Source organism: Rhamphochromis longiceps, linkage group LG5 (assembly GCF_057381845.1).
Source record: "Rhamphochromis longiceps isolate RC_006_pf linkage group LG5, R_longiceps_female_GT1.1, whole genome shotgun sequence".
Lineage (NCBI taxonomy): Eukaryota > Metazoa > Chordata > Actinopteri > Cichliformes > Cichlidae > Rhamphochromis > Rhamphochromis longiceps.
Genome location: NC_140561.1, coordinates 6,980,947 through 7,002,223, shown reverse-complemented (window position 1 = coordinate 7,002,223; position 21,277 = coordinate 6,980,947). Strand labels below are relative to the sequence as shown.

General features: G+C 43.0%; 1 long non-coding RNA gene across 1 annotated transcript; it reads left to right on the top strand.

Annotated features, from left to right (window-relative positions):
- The first annotated feature begins 2,211 nt into the window (after positions 1-2,211).
- LOC146669118 (uncharacterized) lies at positions 2,212-6,424 on the top strand. The gene is made up of 2 exons (XR_014911676.1): positions 2,212-4,183; positions 4,819-6,424. It is a non-coding gene; the product is annotated as an uncharacterized LOC146669118 (long non-coding RNA).
- Positions 6,425-21,277: the final 14,853 nt, after the last annotated feature.

The window sequence follows — 21,277 nt, the reverse complement described above, 5'->3', positions numbered from 1 at the left end:
CCATAATTTAAAACTGCCATTTATAAATGTCATTAGTGCTGTTAGGTTTAGTTTAACTTTAGATCTGTTAAGGATAGCTGTGCTCCCTGCTTCCAGTCGCTACCCTAATTGCCACACAGCTCTCGCTCTATACTTAAAACAGGCTTGCTGGTAACAGCTTTTTTTCTTCTCAAACCTTATGTGAGAAAACAAATGGATTCATTTGCATTTTAAATGTTTTCTTGAAAGCTGCAATAATAACTCTTCTTTACACCAATTTGAAGACAGAAAAGTACATAATAAATGTAGGGAAACTGGTGCCTAAACACAGCAAATATTGAGGAATATTCGATTTGAAGTCTCAGCACCTGTGTCTCCTGTACAATTGTGGCTTTATAGACTCATCACGGCTATGAATGCCATAGTAATTTATGGCTTTTAACAAATTTTCTGAACTGTTTGAATGATCGCGCAGCATTTATCTTTAATGATTTTAAAAAACAAGAATTGAGTGCACAAGTTTGAATTTATTTTGGATGATCACTCTTCCAAAAAAGGTCAAATGATGCTCACACTTCTCCAGGCTCTCCAGGCTCCGTATCAGGGGTGATTTGTGACAGTAGCATAGCAGCAAGTGTGAAAAAGAAGATTTACAAGATGTTAGTGATACCTGTTACGATGTGTGGTCTGGAGACAGTGGCATTGACAAAAAGAAAGATGGCCAAGCTGGAGGTGTCAAGTGCTCATTTTTCATTGAGAGTGACCAGAATGGAAAGGATTACAGAGATACAGCTGAGGTTAAGTCCCTTGGAGACAAAGTTAGAGAGGCAAGGTTGAGATAGCCTGGACAGAGAAGAGGTAGTGGATACAATGGACACATGATGTTGAAGATGGAACTACCAGGCAGAAGGAAAAGAGGAAGACCTCAGAAGAGATTCATGGATGTAGTGAAGAATTGTCGGGTTGGGATTAGGTTGAAGCAGATGATCCACTGTGGTGACTGATAGGTTTGTAGCTTGAACCCATCCGCTGGAACGTTGAAGGCAATATAATTACACTGCAAAGCAAGACACAAGTAGGCAAGCTTCTTCATGTTTCTCGTGCACGGGAGAGAACCGGACAGGCACCGTTCCTTCGCTTGACCCCAGTTGCTCTCGTCCGTTCTCCCGTACCACTGTTCTTTTATTGAGGTTACATGAATATGCATAAGTTCATTAACCTATGACGTCTACATACACACAAAGAGTACCTTGCCTGTGTGTGTGTGTGTGTGTGTGTGTGTGTGTGTGTGTGTGTGTGTGTGTGTGTGGACTGCTGATCAAAGGGTCAAACATCCTTGGTCAGGAAGAGGGTAGCCTCCCCCTCCCCCTAGATGGTTCATCCTAGATAACACGGTGAGGAAGTCCTGCAGTTCATCTAAACAAAGAGCACTTAGACTAGAACAGACGCAACTACATTAATCCTACCATAAAACAATAAGACACGGTATGACCTCTCATGCTCCCAAAGTGCTGTCTAATACACACAAAGTTTGCAGACTATCAAGGATCAAAACCTCTACCAATCTACAACTAATTACAAAACTCTAAGCATATATAAGTAAATATTTCTAAGCATAAATGACAATCAACAATACAAATCTAACATTTCCCCCCTTTTTGACCTTTATGCTTGAAAAGTTCCCAGGTATGAATACCTCATGTCTGACAGTTTCAATGCAAACATTTTTATACTCAGCATACGTCAAATCACCCTAAATTACTGAAAAGGTACACAGTTCAACAAATGTATTAGCAGTTATCCCATTCCTCATTGATCTCATCTCATGGCAAACTGCATCCTATGAGCAAACAAAGAAATTGTTAATTTAATAGTGAAAATAAGAAGATAACATTTTCAAAAACATCCCAGCTTGGTGATGCTTCCTCCGGGTGTGCACATCACATGTCTCTCTGCAGAGTGGTTTAAGCTCTGCAGGGCGTCATGAATGTCTCTTCCAGTTGTTTCCATCACTGTCCATAGGACCAGAGTCCAAATGTATGTAGAATAAACATTCAAACATACCAGTTGGTTTTGTTGTTCGTCAACATGGGTCTCAGCTATTTCCAAGCTGCAGACCTCTCAGCACTCCAGTTATATGGCCTCTTACCAGCGCCCATCACCTGACTTCAGACCTTCGTCTTGTGAGGGGGATATTTATGACTCTGCCATTGTCCACGCTCTGCAGAAAAAGCTCTCTGTGGAAAGGGTGCTGGGTTCCGTCATCTTACTGCTGTTATGATCCCAGCAGCCTTCAGAGTGTCATCGTATGCACAGTACAGTGGCACAGCATTAGATGATGTTCATAGGAAATTGCTGTCATCACCACCATAGCTTCTGGTTCCTGTGCTTTTCACAGAATCATGATGTCATCCTCGAACTCCTTCTGCGCTGTCGATGGAGCCCTCATCCCTCGAGTTTTCATATCCCAACGCTGCTGAAGATTTAAGGCAGAGCACGTCGTACACCTTAATTGTCTTTCTCAGCGTCAATATTGAATCTTTCATTTTATTTAAAATCTTGCTGTGGGAAGTCTCCTCTTGATCTCCTGGAAGCTCAGTAGCACAGCTCTCTGTGTGATGTCTGCTGTGCTGAAGATGATCTCTGATCCTCCTGAAGTCTCTCTCCTGGCCTCAGCTCCCATCCTGTGGACGATCCTCTCAGGCACTCCTTCTCGTAATGCATAGTCCTGATTTTGGGCCTGCTGGATCTGTCTCTCTTAGGTGAGAGTTGTCATGTGTCCATCTCCTCTGCCTTCCTCCTGGTTCAGCTGTTTCCGGCACCAGCTGGGGTCCTATAAGGATGAGCGTCGTAGTCAAGGTAACCAAGAGGGTCCTGGTCGCACACAGGTCCGTCACGCCTCGCACTTGGTTGCCCTAGAGTTGATCAGAGGCTGGAGGTTGAAGTGCGAGCTTACCCTACGGGGGCTCAATCAGCACTCCCCCCTCACCACTGAAACAACCAAGTGTGAGATTTCTCTATTGTGCTGTCTTGAGGGTGCCGGGGTTTCCTGGGCCCTCGACCTCTTGCAGTGGCTCTGATAAATCCAGGAGGGTCTCTCGCTATTTTGCAGGCAGTTAAAATGGTCCTTGCTGTGGCTCCAAGGTCTGATCTCATGATGGGCCCCAACCAGCTTGACCTTTGACCTCAACCACTGCCTGGTCCTGTCAGCTATGCGCTTCTCATTGGGCCTCTGAAGATTTCTCAGGAGATTACTGCTGCACCTGTATTTCCTTGCTAGGAAGACAAACTATTTGGAGAGTATGTCAACAATCATCAAACCACATTCTTTAGTTCAGTGAACTTCACTTATAGGCCATCAAAGCCTCATCTGAACATGGGTGCACCACTTGCATAGGTTTAATATTTGTAAATAAAACGGCTAATCACACAAATCACTGCAACAATAATAAAAAACATTGTTTAATGTTAATCCTTGGACCCCTCCTCTTGACGCATGGACACACCCATGCGTCAACTCACCAAACCTGGATTCCTGTCTTAAAGAAAAAGATTAGCTAGATCATATCCCAGGCAACATCAGGGCATCTCCTCCCCTGGAGCAGCACCACCCTGGACCTATAATCCTGCAATAAAAATGTTAGTGTGTTTTGCATAACACCTGGCTCTGCCAGGAGCCTGCATACACACCATCATGGCCTGGAAAGCAAAATCTGGAAGTGAAATCAAACGTCATACCTGTAAACAATTATATCATAAAAGTAATAAGCATTCAGCACTAGCAAGACAAGTGTCATGTGCAGGTTTTCTCAAATCAGTAAACTACAATTATTACCATAATTTGCCTCAGACATGGATCATCCCATGTACTCAGTCAACAGTAATGTAATCAGTGACTTCTCGTAAGCAAAGTCACTCCACTCATATATTATTTATGGGCTCAAGAGTGGCCAGCAAATGAGCCCATATTAACTATTCCATAACACCGCATCTCTTATTTGTTTGTCTCATGTCACTTGTCCGCTTCTGCTGAATCTTGTACATGCAGTCTCAAAAAACAAACATTAGCAACACACATTGATTATCCTGGTGGGCAGGCGTCGGCCATCCACATTCCAGAGGTGCCATAAAAACACCATAAAGTTAGCCATCCCTAGCTGTAGAAAGAATGTCATACACATATAAACCCAGAAATCCTATAGTTGTCATGGTCCTGGGTCATTTTGGCCCAGCGTTTTGTGTTTCCTTGAAGTTCATTTTTGTGCTTTGTGTTTATTCTGATTTTGTATTGGTTTAGGGTTGAACCTGTAGTTTGGTGTGTGTATTCAGCCCTACCTGTGTCTGTCCTTGGTGCTCTGTTCATGTCCCCGTGTTGTGTTGTAAATCAGTCTGTGTGTTCCTGCTTTACTTTGAAGGCTCATGTTCTGGATTTCCTATTCTATTTTGAAGGTCTGTGTCTGTTGTCATTGTGTTCAGCTTGTGTCCTCCGGTCCTCATGTGTATTAGGTTCAGCTGTTCTTCCCTCCTGTGTGTGATTACCTGATTACCTTGTGTGTGTATATTTAGTGGGTGTCGGTCTGTGTTCATTGTCGGCTCGTCTGCGTTCTATGGTGTTCCTGTCTCTGCGTCTCTCTGCCCCGCACCCCTTTTGTATGGTCTCAGGTTTGTCATTTAGTTCTCCCAGTTTAGGTTTCTTCAGTTGTTTTGTCATGCCTCACTGCCTGTTTCTGCCATTGTCACTTTGTAAATAAACATCACTCGTATCATCAGACACTGCTGCATTTTGGGTCCTCCCTTTCCTCCACACCACACGGCTCACTCCGCCAGCCGTGACAATAGTAAAAAAAACATTAACTAATCCTCTTATAAATCACATGATCAAACACATGAAAAACTGCAATGCTGTAGAAAAGAAAATGCAAATGTTAGCGCTTGCGCAGGCGTATTGCATACTTTGTCACCATTACCTCTGTAAGCAACACAAGGTAGTGAATAACACACACATAGTAAATTCACAGACAGAGAAAATGGCATTTAAAAGATTAAATCATCATGCAACCTCGAATGTTGCTGTCATCTTTCTGCTCCTGTAACAAAAACACATAAAATCATCCACCCTTTTGTCCTGTCTAGGTGGAGGTTAAACTTGAGTCGTGGTCAAGTCCTGTCAGCTTTTACCAGTCAGTCAGTTTGTTTTTATTCTATTTCCATTCATTCATTCATTCATTCTTTCTTTCTTTGCTGATAGTGGAACCTATCGTCGCATTTAGTTTCCACTCTCAGCAAAATGACGTCATTTCAAAAAGAAAAAGAAGTTTAGATAGGATTACATCGCTGAATCCTTTTTAGGACAGGGACTCTCATTTAATATTGTCCCAATAAGTAGCTTTCTCCTGAGCCCATTTCAATATGGAGAAAACTCACTTGTAACAGCTTTCTCGACAGGTCGTATAGCACTTTTAATTCCCGACGTGCAGATCTGCTTAAAGAAAAGAAATAGACAAACAAAATCAGTGCCTGTTCAAAAAATAAAAATGAAAAATAACAGAGATTATCAAACCAAACTTTCAGTGCACTGTGAAAGTATCAAAATAAAAAGGCCTTGCTAAGTCATGACACAAACTCCTCATCAACTTCACAACAGGAGAAGAATCATCAGCTAGATTCACTCCAAACCAACCATCAGCTGCACAACTCACAACATAAGCCTAATGTCTTATTAGCTATGAGTTTAAACACCAGGTCTGTGCTCTTCACTCATTTAAACCACAGATCTATTTTATTCAATTTTCCTTTTTCCCTTCATCATAAAACATGTGACATGCTGTCATGCACTTCACAAAAGAAGTTTGTTCTGACGTATTCAGAGTTGTGTATCTAAATACAGGATTCACTCGCACATCAAAACAGGAAACTCAGTGTTTTAGAGTCTCCACTCAACACACAACAAACTCCAACACATCTCATTCACTCGTGCTAGAATTCAATCACCTTTCATTAATCTAAAACCGATCAACTAATTTGCATATCAGCTATTAACCCACTAAGTTGACAGGACGACAGAAAAGCATGTTCAAAATAGTATCACAAAAGACAATTTCCCTCATACAGTAAATTACATGTGCTGCCTCAATCAAGCAGGAAGCTTCTCCCAATTTACCATTTTAACAACTAAATTTATTGTCTGATCACTGGTTGGTCAAACCAGGATCTTTTTTCCCACAAAAGTTAAACTGTTGTCCTGCAACCTGGAGAGTCAATTTTTTGCATTGGATAAATTCAGTATTTAATAACAAGTGTCTGCTAAATTGACACTATTTTAACACTGATGAAAGATAACAAGCTAATTTTCATTGCATGGGTGTTTGTGCCTTTCCTACACATTTCTCTGCTATTATTTAATCATTTCTTAACTAATGTGCTATGAGTCCACTGGTCTTTGCATCACACTAAGTGACTTGGACAAGATGATAAACAGACTCACATGCTGAAGATGTTGTCTAATCTTCATGAGCTCTCTTGTGTTTGTGTTAGTAGGGTTAATGCATGTTCTGCTTGTGTGTGTGATTTTGTATATGATGTATATGTTTTTTATATTTGCATATATCCAGACTCCTTCTCAATTTTCCAACTTAAGCAGTCAGTTTTTCTTTTCCCCAGGTTTGCTAACCCAAATTTTGATTTCCCACATTAAATAACAGCATTCCTCTGTGTTCTCACCTAGTCTTCTCACTCTGTTGTCCTCTCACTCTTTTGTTCTCTCCCACTTCAACAGTCCAAACAGCCGGCAGTTCTCCTTCAGCTTTGTCCTGTGTTCCACTGTCTCTTCTTGCCATTTTACTCCACAGGTGGCAAATGTCAAACTCCAACTGTTCAGTTCTCCTCAAACGTTTTCTTCACATGCACAGTGAAGTCACAGCCTGTTGTAAACACAGTGCCATCCATCCGATCAGTCAGGATGATGGGTTTGCTCTTCTTCTCTGATACTGTTTGTCCACATTGCTGCTGCTTTGCTGGGACTCTTTGCTCAGGACTTGCTGCTGTCTCTTTATCATGTTATTGCTTTGGAGCTGCATTCCTTGTCTTCAGGGAGGGGTGAGAGCTTGCTTGCTTGTGAGGTTGAGAGACACATGGCGCTGTAAATAAGTCAGCCAGAAACTTGGCCTGCATGTTTCCAATGATGTTAAACTATAACTTTCTTCCGACTGCTGCATGTGGAAAATTGATTCAGGTCTGCTTTTCACCTGAAAGTGACAAACTAAGACATTTCATTATTATCATCACTGCTTAATCAACACACATCTCTCTCTCTGTGTGTGTTTTTGTGAACAGTCTTTTCTTAAAAGCAGAAAATGAAATTGTTGTTGTTTTTGGCTGATCAACACAAAACCTTTTTCCTATGATTTTTTTTTTCATCTACAATATAAATTCTTTCTCTTTTTCACTCTTTTTTTTTCTTTTTTTTCGTTACAATAGCTGGTGACCTGCAGAATCACCGCTCTCACTCACAATCAAAGGCAATTACTTTTACACAGCGCACAAAAACACTGTGACGTCAGACACATTCACACTCACTTTGTCATCTGCAAAAATAAATCACATGGCTGATGATATGTGCCATGGTGATCCGTAAATATGATCACCAGTTTATTTAACTATTTTTCAACCCAACAAACAAATAAACAAAAACATGATGCTGATGTTATGAACACTCTACACACAAGTCAAGATGCAGGAAAACTGCTCATGGAAACGCTGCACACTCCAGTTATCACAGTTATCCTAGCTCTGTTTCCCTCTCTTTGAGTAGTTCTCAGACAGCTCTTGATCTGATAATGTGTAGCTTGCTCATCAGCTCAGAAGAAAAAGAAAAAAACGCAACGCAACATCACACAGTAGTTGCATGCTCTTCCCACAGCGGCAAAGTCTTACACTTTCATATTCAATACAGCTTCTCCATCACGTACTTTTAGATGTTTCATATAGGGTTCAGCATATTAGTTGTTTTCACAGGTGTGCTGTATATCTCAACAATGGCTCATAATAAGACGACAGTCTTTCACACAGGTCAAGTGCCTCTATGCACTTCATTAGCTTAAATATTTATCTATAACACTTCACCTCATATGTCATTGTACTGAATTTGAGCAACCACAAGCTTAATGTAGATTAATTTTAACAACTATCCACCTAAATTAAATCTATGGTCTGGCACACAGGCTGTTGTCGATCAGGGCAAGCTAAAGAATAAACATTGTGTCAGCAAGGGGTGGGGGGAAAGCCATTCACCAGAGCATATCTTAAGTGCTGTGGACTGGCCTTCTCCACACGCTCTTCAAGGCTGGTGTGTTTTCTGAAAACTTCTAACATTTAAATCTCTTCCATTTATAAGCCTGCGATTAACCGCACGGCTCAGGTCCACGTGACCGCGCTCGCGTGAACCCGCGCAGCTAAGGAGCCATCGCTCTCTCTCTTTTTTACATAAATACTTTGTGCTGCCAGGAGCAAAGTCCAGCACAAACGTCTGTCTCCCTCCGACTCACTCTTGGTTGCTTAGAAACCCATGATAACAACAACAGTCGGTGTCACAGACCACATGTTCTGCTCCGCACACACTCACACAACAACAACAACAACAACGACGACGACAATGACAACAACACAAAATAGGCCTACTGTCCAGCACAATCTGGACCCCGCGGAACCTCTCAACGCCTCACAAAGTGGCGGAGAACTCACCTCTCGCTGCACAAAGTAGCGAGGAACCTCTTACCCCACAAAGCGGTAAGGAACCTCTTACCCCACAAAGCGGTAAGGAACCTCTTGCTGCACACAGTAGCAAGGAACCCGGGTTTCGCTCCACAAAGCAGCGAACTTCTCAACGCCTCACAAAGTGGCGGAGACTGCACAACGACACGGTTATAGAGTCGGCCTCTGTAAACTTACTTGGTGTTGCTTAGCGTGTAATATCAGCATCGAATCCCGCCGATCGCCATTCATCGAGGAGAAAAGACAGACAGCGAATCCACAGGAACTTCCTGGCTGACGTCAGTCTTTCAGCGTGTCCCTCCTCCCCTCGGTGAATGCGATTCCAGGGCTCCGGCTCTCGAAGGACCAATTAATGATAGGTTTGTAGCTTGAACCCATCCGCTGGAACGTTGAAGGCAATATAATTACACTGCAAAGCAAGACACAAGTAGGCAAGCTTCTTCATGTTTCTCGTGCACGGGAGAGAACCGGACAGGCACCGTTCCTTCGCTTGACCCCAGTTGCTCTCGTCCGTTCTCCCGTACCACTGTTCTTTTATTGAGGTTACATGAATATGCATAAGTTCATTAACATATGACGTCTACATACACACAAAGAGTACCTTGCCTGTGTGTGTGTGTGTGTGTGTGTGTGTGTGTGTGTGTGTGTGTGTGGACTGCTGATCAAAGGGTCAAACATCCTTGGTCAGGAAGAGGGTAGGCTCCCCCTCCCCCTAGATGGTTCATCCTAGATAACACGGTGAGGAAGTCCTGCAGTTCATCTAAACAAAGAGCACTTAGACTAGAACAGACGCAACTACGTTAATCCTACCATAAAACAATAAGACACGGTATGACCTCTCATGCTCCCAAAGTCCTGTCTAATACACACAAAGTTTGCAGACTATCAAGGATCAAAACCTCTACCAATCTACAACTAATTACAAAACTCTAAGCATATATAAGTAAATATTTCTAAGCATAAATGACAATCAACAATACAAATCTAACAGTGACTCTTAAAGGGAACAACTGATAGGAGAAGAAGAATTGTGATCTTGTCTCTACTACCTCACGTGATAGGCCAAGTTTTAATGTGAGTCTCGAGAGCTTATAGTATACCAAGTGGTGTTACCAGCCAAAGAACTCAAGAGGTGGACTTTCTTCCATCCCGTTGTTGATAAAGTTTATAGAGTAATTGTTAAATAATAAATAAATAATAATTTTGCCTCAACATGGCAACAATTAAACAGCAAAAAGAAAGTAAATGGGTGAATAAGCTGAATGTAACAAGAACTTGCATTCCACTGAGTTCATGTTTAGAAGGTTGAAAATGTCAAGAACGTCCTTCTGAAGATGGGACAGACTGTGCCACTTCCTTCTCTCGAGAATATATTTTTCTGTGGCAGCTTTATAAAACTGTAGTTTAATTAAACCAAGGTTAAATAGTTCTAAAGCTCCCTACTTTTATAAATTACAATAAATATGTAATTGTACAACATTATCATCTTATTGGAGCCAGACTTAACATGATCATATCTGAGTGCTAATTAAAGTCTCATATCGCTTGCTGTCAAATCCAATTGGAGGTGTAACCCCAATTTGAACTTTTAACCAAACACATGAGCCCAAGTCACTCCTCAGGCTTTCACCTGTTATCTGTCACCCGCACAGGTCAAGTGGGAAGCTGAAGCACGAGGGGAGGGGGTCTGTCGTTGGACCTCCCTCATCTCATTTACTTCAGCTCCCATCAGTAATCACGGCTCTGTTGTATTATGGTATTTGCGTAGAAAAGAAACTCCAATTAGCAACCAACAAAAACCAACACAACCTGTCACAGTGGATTATCCTAAAACCTCCTCTCTCTAACACCCCCACCCTCACACGAGCATACACACACACACACACACACACACACACACACACACGCTCACACACACACACAAGCTTTTCCACATCACATGCTGGTGTGCTCCACCACCCTATTTACATTTTTATTGGCCAATTATCTCCCTCTCTCCCCAGTCTGTCTTGGAGCGGGGCGCTCAAAAATAGGGGGAATCTCAGCTATTCTCTAATTGAAAGACTTTCTGGGGATTATGGAGAGGTCAGAAATAAAGTTGTTTTGAGAAATCATAAACATAAGCCTTTTCTCTCACTCTGTGGAGGAATATTATTTTTTTTACTCCAGCAGCTGTTTATCATTGCAGGAGGTTTTTTTTTTCCTTTCTCTCTTTCTTTCTCCCCGAGCAGAGGAGCTTATCTCTCTGCTGTGAATACTTTAAACGGGAAACGGGAAGAGACGGAGGGATAGTGGGACTTTCAGATGGGTTCGATTGGCCTTGCATGTACCATTGTTTTTTTCTTTTCAGTCACTCATGTCTCTGATGTGTCATGACAATGTAAATGCCTGCGAACCTTGAGACACAAAAGCCAGCGCCACGGGTTTGGAAGGATGATACGTCGGTGTGAAATTACTACGAGAGATAGGCTGATATTTTAGATTTTAATTGGTTAATTTTGTTCACCAGATGCTCTCCACAGCACATGGACAAAATGCTTTTGTGCTTGCTAGGTCCCCTGGTTTTTGGAACAAATGCTAACAGCCCTAACCAGATGTTATTTAAGGGCACCAAGGGGACAAACTTTAAAGTGTTTGTCACCACCCTGTGTCTGCGAAAGAAAAAGTAAAGTTCAGGGCTCCGAGCAAACTTTGTAATATACTGTACTCAGGTGTGCCACAGATCCAGGAATAGAAATGATGTGGTACAGTTTTTAGTGTGTTTCTGTATGTGTGCATCTGCATCTGATGTGTTTATTTCTGAGAAGAGGGGCATTAGATTATCATTTTAATGTTTCTCTAAACAGCAGCATAGACAGACGGAAAACACGGAAACAAAGAGGGGAAAAACATGTGACACATTATGCACTCGATTCTGATCCATAATTCCTCACAGCCAGGTGTACAGATGGAGCCAAGCATGTTTGGCCCAAGCCAACAAGTGGATCTCACACCTTCAGCAATGAAGTTAGATCTAATAGAAGTTACAATTAAAGGGAAGACAGACTGAGCAGGCAAAACACCTACCTACTTGTGTTTGATGAGTGAGGGCCAAAACAGCCCTCACTCATCAAGGCAGGGACTCCACTAGACCCACAAAGGTGTGCTGTGGTAGCTGCACCAGGATGTTAGTAATATATTCTTTAAGTCCTGTAAGTTGGTTAAGGTTAAGGTTACTTTATTTAGACCCCTAGGTAAATTTGCTTTAAAGAAAAACGATAGCATTTGGCAACCATTTTTAAGAATTGATAAAGCCATCCATTGTACCTGTTTAGAGTACAGGGAGGCTAAACAGGGCTGTAACTCACCTATCAGACGAGTGAGGTGGAGCTTTCATGACTCATTTGTCCAGCACATCTCACAGATGCTCAATTAGATTGACATCTGGGGAATTTGGAGGTCAAGTCAAGTCCTCAAATAACTTTTTAACCGTTTATGCTTTGTGGTAGGGAGCATTATTATCTTGCTGAAAAAGCCCATCCAAGCACCAGGGAATACCCTTGCCATGAAAGGGGGTGCACATGGTCTTGTTGAAAAAATGATTTAGAGATGTGTTTCTCATGATTGATCTAAATATTCTGGTATGTTGTGGGATTACCAGCCTACAGAGAGGGTCTGGCATGGACTCCATTAGGGTCTAGTGGAGAAGCTGACCTGAAGCTGACCCCGAAACACTGAAAAGGTGTTTGTAACGTGGGTTGTTTTCAGTGGTTGAGAGGAGGCGGCAGAAACACTCAGCAGGACAATCAAAAACTCACAACCACACTGGTAGTGGCAATTCCACAGTGCTTGTCGTTTAATAAACACACTCTTCACCAACCTCACAAGGCTCGGTTGAACGGCTGCTGTCTTATCAGACATGCAGCGAGCAGTGTTCATACAACCTGTAACGTTACTTTGAGTTAGGGAGGTAAGATATGAAGTCCATCTTAGTCCATGTGTCCGTGTGCAAACACGTTTCTCCCACACTCTACAGAGGGCAGTGGCGCATACTTGTGACATCACTAAACATTAACATTAAACATTAACTGAGGTTGTCCTAAAGAGACACCACACAATTGGGACTGTTATACATTTATACTGGAAATAGCATCTTTGCTGACTTGCTGTCTTCCCATAGTGCAGGTGGCAGGTGATTGCTTATGTAAATAACAGGCCTTTGATATTCCAATGAAAGCAAAGACCAGTGAATTAAAAAGTTTTACAACTGTGAAACTTTCATGGAATAACAGTTCATAAAAATTAAGTAAATAAAAGAGCCTTAATTACAATTGAAAATGTCCTGTCATCCAATTAGACTTCTTTTATATTACTGCTCTATTGGGAAATGCCCATACAAAGTATATTAAAATCAATTCAGAAACTTTGCATTATTAGAGAGAAGTCTGATTTGACTGACACATAGTCAAAACAGCCAACACAGCTGTCAAATAGACATTTTCTCAGCTAATCCATATCATTGAACTGACCTCATAACCGTCTACTTTTGCCCTTAGGAGCATTTTTAATGGAAACTTCTGACAAATAATTTGTGCTTCAGTTGTGGTGACTGAAACTCTAGTATTCAATCAGATTAAAGTGTCTATAAATGCAGCTCGCTAACCAAGCTTGGTAGAGTTAGCTAATCACTGAGCACTGATGTGGTACATGAAAACAAAGCGATCTGCTGCTAGCCCTGCTATAGCTCTTTGTAGTTGAGAAAGAGAAAGAGCAGGAAGTAAGAGGTAAAGAGGATGGAGAAGCAAAAGAAATCATGTAAGTCAGTGATAAAGTGTGTGTGTGTTTAAGGTTGTAGCGATTGCTGGCTGTGGAGATAAGTGGATGGAGTTTTCAGCCCAACAAACAGCAGCCATGAGAGGAGCGCAGAGGAGAGGCTCTTGAGTAAAGACGCGTGCTGCACTTAAGAGCCAATTACCAACCATGTACACATCTCCTACTCCTCCTCCCTCTTTCTCCTGCTATCTCTCCTTCTCTGCTATCCAACATGGTACTCATCTTAGTTTAATGGCCCGCAGGGAATCCAGCACACGCGTTCCTTTACACACGCACATACAGGCGTGTTTGCATGTGTGCAGTGTGACTGCACACAAAATTTTCCTCATGATGTGTGTTTCCAATCCTTTAATCTTTCCTTTAACTCTCTCTGTTCTTTGCTATCTCCTTCCTAACTCTTCCTAACTGTTGACACACACACACACACACACACACACACACACACACACACACACACACACACTCATCTTATTTTAATGCGTCTGAAGGGGAGGCACTCAGCACCACAGCAGGGGGGCTTTCTAGCAAGTCACGGAAGCTTTGAAAACATACACTCCTGCTCACGCTACCACTGTAAGCACACACACACAGATGCAGTATATGCATACATGCAAGCCCACAGCAAAACACGGAATGCACAAACTCACAATACACTAGTAAAGCACACTTGCTGACTGGTGTGTTATTCCATCACAGGATCCAAGTCGAATGTAAAAGTCATCCAAATTCCGTGACTGAGAGGTTGAAAACACTTTCACCAGACTACCAGCGCAAGTCAGGAAGTGCTGCCAGAGGCTATCCTGCTCTCACAAGGTCTTTTGGTCCTTTCATCAAACTTATTGAATCACCAACACTATATTAATGTTTGCTAATATTTTTTTCCCTATCGTAAAATGTGAGTACAAAGATGTGATGGAAATGATCTCTAAGTGGGATTGTGTCAAAATGGAAATAATTATCAAAGCAAATGACGAGGGCATCAGTTAATTTACCAGATTTCAAGTAATTCGGTTGAAGTCCCTGCATGTCTCTGACAGTTTTTGTATTCTGCTGCAATGATGTGACTTCATTAACAGCCAACCTTTGATAAATGTCTCTGCTGGCATGTGTACTCCCTACTGGCATTATTTATTTATTTATTTTTTACATCAATAATTGTGAGAACACAGGGTCAACTTAAACAAACAAACACAAAACTGGTCAGCATGTCAGAATTTTCAGGCAAGAGAAAGAGAGGGTGGAGGGATTGTTCAAGTGGAGCAATGCATCAGGACTCCTCAGGAAGTTGGATAAACAGGATGGAAATGTTCACTGAAACACAATCAAATATGTCTTTTATTTTTATGCCCATTTCTAACAGCTGTCTAACCAGGTGATGATTGGCTATTTTTGTCACATCTTGCCTGGTGATGCTGCTACTTCAAACACATAGGCCTTCATAATGAGTCACCTATTAAACACCGAATGTGAGGAATCCTATTAAAACCCATTTTAAAATAAGCCATAACATTATTTTTGAATTGTCTGTTCCAGTAGTTTTTTTTCAGCTGATCTATGCTCCTACTGGTTTTAAGGTCATTTAGTTAACTTTATTAATATAGTATAATAATATAATACAGTATAATAATAATATAGTATATATATGTATATAAGTATTTATATGTGCCATTGTGTAGTAGTGGTAGTAGTAATAAAGTTAAAATTTTGCAAGTGAAACTAAACAGAATCATTAGTGCAAATTAAAGACTCCGACCTTTGATCCAACCCAACATTGACCATGACACCTAATCTTGTTCTGTAGTAGTTGTGTAAATAGTGCCACTGAAATCAGCCAATGCAGCATGCACTAAACTCTTGTCACTCTTACCCAATGCAAAACCTGTCCTTTGTAACTTACATTTTGATTGTTGAGAGTGAGTTTTTCTCCCTGGAAAATACACCAACTGAGTAAATAAATAGCAATCTAACACTTAGAAAGACATGCTAAATTTATGTGTGGTGGGGCGTGGTTTGCGGTGCCGTGCGGACGCACCTGCACGGCATCCGCAATCACGCCCGCCGTGTTAAAACACGGGGACTCAGGGGTTGGTGTGTGTGTGGTGTGACGTGAATTAAATAAAGTTGGCTCTGAACGTTGCTCCGTGGTCCCGCCGTGCCTTATTCACGCCACATTGGTGCCGAAACCCAGGAGGCGGCACGGCGGGTCCGTATCGGAGCCAGGGAATGGAGGAGCTGGCCCGGAGGGTGGCCAAAATGGCGGCCGCCCAGCGGGAGCAGGCGGCGGAGGTGCGTCGCCAGCAGGAAGAGCGTCGCCAGCAGGAAGAGCTACAGGACCGGTCCGAGCGCCACCTGGAAAGGATTGGGGAGCTGGTGGCGCTGCTCTGGGCCTGGGCGCCACCCCTACAAGTGTGTCCCGAGGACAGTGAAGCGGTGGAGGAGCCGTGTGGGGCACCTCGGCAGCCGGAGGTGGTGGACGAGTCACGCGGGGGTCCGAGCCTGCCGGAGGAGGAGGAGCAGCCGGGTGAAGGGCTGCTCCTGCCGGGAGCGGTGGAGGAGCCGCTCCAATCGGAGGCGGAGGACGAGGCGGGCGAGGGTCTACACCTGCCGGAGGAAGAGGAGTCGCTCCACCCAGAGGTGGACGAGGGACTGTGCCTGCTGGGGGCGGAGGCGCAGTGCGGGGAGCCGCTCCAAACGGGAGTGGCGGAGGCGGTGGCGGAGCAGCTGTGCGAGGAGACGGAGGTCCCTGCTCCAGGGCAGCCTGCGCAGCCGGAGTTGGAGGCAGAGGAGCGGGACAGCCCCGCTAAGCCGGGGGTCGGCGGGCTGGCTAGTCCAGCCTCGCTGCCACCAGTCGATTCTGCGCGCCTGACGTCTGCCCAGCCGCCTGGGTACAGGAGCTCACGGCCATGCCTGTGGGGCCGTGTCCGCTTGCTACGCGGCCGACCTCCGGACCAACTTCGCCGTTGCCGCTGGATGCGCGGGCGGCCACCAGAATGGACGCTTCCCCGTCGCTTGGGCTGGGGCGCCGATGTTTTGGGCCGAGTCTCGCCCCAGTTCGCGGGGGGGGGGGGGGGGGGGGGGAGTAGGTTCGGCCAGATTGCTCCCCGGCCTCAATCGGGCGATGGGGGTATGTGGTGGGGCGTGGTTTACGGTGCCGTGCGGACGCACCTGCACGGCATCCGCAATCACGCCCGCCGTGTTAAAACACGGGGACTCAGGGGTTGGTGTGTGTGTGTGTGTGTGTGGTGTGACGTGAATTAAATAAAGTTGGCTCTGAACGTTGCTCTGTGGTCCCGCCGTGCCTTATTCACGCCACAGTATGTTTTCTCCCTTTCTTTCTAAATGTTGAAAAACTATGATCACAACTTTATTGACACCTGCATGCAGAAACGGGTGACAAAGGTGTGAAAGAACAAAAGGATTTCTTGAAGAGCCTCAGTGGCCTCAGCTGGATATAACATCAGAGTGCAGCACATGAAAAATTAACCAGCTTTATTATTTTATGTATTAAACTGCTTATCAGATTTACTTACTCTTTATTACGGCAGCATTTTGGTAATGAACATAAACTTGCCACGGCTTACATGAGCAAAGCACTTGCTTGGTCTTCAATAAAAGCAGAGGACACGAAAGCTCTTCAAGCTTACACAATATTCCTAAGAGGCTGTTGCAATGCTATGGAAGATCTCAGTTATATGCAGGAGCTTGACATGCCTGCCAACATGTTAGCTATAACAAAGAAACTTCCCTACAGGCAAAGAGATAAGTGGAGAACTGCAGTCTGTGAAGTGTAATCGACAAGCTACATTTAAGGATCTTGTGGAGTTTTTAGAAAAACAAGTGAAGATCGCATCTGACCCAGTGTTTGGGGACATCAAGGATATCTGCACGACAAATAGAGACACAAGAAAACTTAAGTCTCAAACTCACACAAGATTCAAAGAAAGTTCTTTTGCTACCTCTGTGATGGCATCTGAAAAAGAAAATAACAAAGTTAAGGAAAAGGAAAGAATAACACAAATGAGGAGTTGCTTGTTTTGCAAAGGTGAACATACCTTAGAAAATTGTCAAGAGCTGGAAAGAAAAACGCAAAAAGACAAAATCGCTTTTCTAAAAGAGAATGGAGTCTGTTTTGGATGTCTTTCTAAAGGTCACATTAGTAGAGACTGCAAAAAGCGCCTCAGGTGCAAGACGTGTGGTTTAAAGCATCCTCAAATGTTACACATCTATCAAAAGACAATGAGTAAAGAACAAGAATCAAAGGAACAAACTCAAAATCGTGCCATAGTCTCTATTCAGACCAGTGCTCTTACTGGGGCCGGTAAAGATGAATTCAAACTTTCAATCGTGCCTGTGAAAGTTAAGGCCAAGAAAGGAAATGTAACATTGTACACCTATGCATTTCTTGACCTTAACTTTCACAGGCACGATTGAAAGTTTGAATTCATCTTTACCGGCCCCAGTAAGAGCACTGGTCTGAATAGAGACTATGGCACGATTTTGAGTTTGTTTTTGTTTTGTTCTTAAAATAAATGCGCAAAGTACAAGTTCGACTCATTATGGATTATTGGAGGCGCGTCACAGGGACACAACCAACTCAGCCGGCCGCGGCTTTATTTACGGATGAAAGTCGCAACAGTCTCTGTGGCACTGTTGCTCAGTCTGACTCTTGAGTCCTGTCAGCTGTGGTAGACTCCTGCCTCTATGGATCTTTGTTCTGCCCTGTGTTAACCAGTCTGGATGAAAACCTGGCGCTAGCACCCCCCTTATTTGTGCTTCCAGGTGTCCATGGCATGCTGTTAGTCTCTTCAGCCAGTCGGTGTGGATCATATTCGGCAGTGATGCTTTCCAGCTTGTTATTCTGGAGACTCATTGTTGGATGTCTCCCTTGGTGATGTTGACTGGTTCTTGTTCTGGAAGGTCTGCTTTTAATTCCACCAGTTGCTTGAAATTGCCGTTGTGTGACACCTCTTTTTTTTAGATGTTCTTCCAGTATTGCTTAGTCTGCCCTCATAGGATTGTTGTAGCTGTACACCTTTACTTTCTCAGGCCTCTGCTTCTCTAATATATGTTTTCAGAGTCGTGACCAGAGCAGTGAGCATTTTGATTACTGTTGGAACAGCATATATGAGCTCAGTTTTTCAGTGATACTGGTTGTGGGTATGGTGCACAGAAAAGTGTTCACATCTGCAAGCATCTCCTCTAATGGGATCTTGTCAGTGAGCTGTGGGAGTCGTGACCTCATTTGAGTGGCTACACTTAAAATTGTCACTGCAGGTTGCTGGGCATCATCTAGCTGAGTTACACTGCTGTCTTCTACCAGGTTGGGATTATTATGTTCATGCTTAACTGTTTCCACTATGCTGTAGCCTCTGGTTGATGACGTGGGATGACAGATCCTCCACTGTGTTTTAAAAATGGCTGTAGGCACTCACTGTACCTCTCCCCTGATTTGGATTCACAAGTTCATAAGATCTGTTACTAGAGTCCATTTGAAGGGGAGTCAGTGATAAGTAGATGTAGATGTTTCCGGTCAAGGGCCAGATGATCTCAGGTCCTGTGCGAGGTCCTTACTGGATTTATTTTCTATTTCTTAAGGACATGGCTCTCACATGCTGTTAATCTGATGTACACACAACGGTCAGTTATTAACTAAAAAATGCCTTTTAGAAAATGTTATTATTATTTCAACCTAAATTCATCCATTCAAGTCACATTCATAATTGTGCTGTTAATTTAACAATCGGAAAGAAGTAAGGATGCGAGCTATTGCCAATGGGACTACAATAATATCACCTAAGCATAATTAACAAGAATTCAATTCAAAGAGAAACTCTATCTAAATGTTACACTTTTAAAGCCCTTTCCTTTGAAATAATGGATCGGGGCAAGTATATGTGACCCAGACATTTCAGAACTCCCCCGGTACAGCCCTCTTGTAAATTTGGACAGGAAACCTCTCACAGTATTGGATGTTAAGCCTCGGTGCAGTTGTTTCCCACAGTGGCTAGGGGTGGGGGCCGGGATGAAGGGTGCCTGATAGTACCGTTGCAAATTGTGTTTCTGGGACAAAGCCTGTTTTTGTTCAGCCCTAAATGTGGACAGAGTCAAAGCGAGGCCAGTGGGCTGAAAGACTCATGGTCCATAATCCTGATTTTACACTGTAAACAAACTGCCTCTGTTTAGATGGAGCTCTGATACTGAAGAAAAGGCATAAATTCTGAATAGTCCACAGCAGACATTAAAAGGAGTAAGGCCTCTGCAATAGTCTTTCTAGGTTCCTGAAAAAGTTGTGTGAGATTTTTAGAGCAGAACAGGACACCAAGTTGTGGTGTTGGTGGCAGTGTGTGGCTTTGAGCTACAGTAACAGATGTTTTGCTAAAAACACCTAGGATGCCTGATGGGATGTTTTAAAGGTCAGTGTTATTCTGTAATAAGAGGCAGTTCCCCGGAGCTCTGCCATACTGTATCTGTCAGCAAATACCAGGCCTCGAGTGTTTAGCTGCAACTACCTTTCACCAAATAAATAGAAGGTGCTCCTGCATTCAAAACAGCTTAAAAAAGACTGTGGGCATTTAACAGTATCATGTATTACAAACTATACTTGTCATTAAATGTTACAGGTAGTGATTTTGTTATCGAGAAGTCGGTTCTAGATATTAAATAAAAATATTAAATTGTCCAGTGAAGGAAAAGAAAGAGAAAGAGAAGAAAAAAAATACTCAAGTATGTTGTTATTTCATATTGGGCTTTTTTATGTTCATGTGCCTTTTTCTATCATATGCATATACAGGGTGGGCCATTTATATAGATACACCGTAATAACATGGGAATGGTTGGTGACATTAAAGTCCTGTTTGTGGCACATTAGTATATGTGAGGGGGCAAACTCCTCAAGATAGGTGGTGACTATGGTGGCTCCAGTGACATGCGGCGAGTGCTACGCTGTGGGCTCTTGCTGAATGAAGCTAGGACAGCCACTGATGTTTCTTCATTAGTGACAGTTTTCTTACATCCACTTTTTGGCAAATCCAACACTGAACCAGTTTCACGAAACTTAGCAAGCAGTTTGCTGACTGTAGCATGGGAGATGGGTGGTCTCATAGGGTGTCTTGCATTGAAATCTGCTGCAATGACTCGGTTACTGCGTTCACCAGATATCAACACAATTTCGATCCGCTCCTCATGTGTTAACCTCTTTGACATGTCAATGGCTGTGAACAAAGAGAAACTTGTAAATAACTCATGAAAGAATAAAGTTACATTGAAACCAAGCACACCATTGTTTTTCTTGTGACATTACCAATAAGTTTGATGTGTCACATGGCCCTCTTCCTAATGAAAAAACAAAAGTTGCATCCAAGATGGCCGACTTCTAAATGGCCACCATGGTCACCACCCATCTTGAGGAGTTTGCCCCCTCACATATGCTAATGTGCCACAAACAGGACTTTAATGTCACCAACCATTCCCATGTTATTACGGTGTATCCATATAAATGGCCCACCCTGTATATATATATATATTAACATCATGTTTGTTTCAAAATGTCATTTCATTTCACTGTGGAGTTGTCACAGCGCTGTCACCTTTCAGCTAATTTTAAACCTTCAACCTCTCTTAAAGGACAGCAGCATTTTATTTTCCGTTTTATTTTCACTCAAGCCAACACAACATGGGTAATACTACTAATTGCTGCTTTTGACCTTGATGCTTAGTC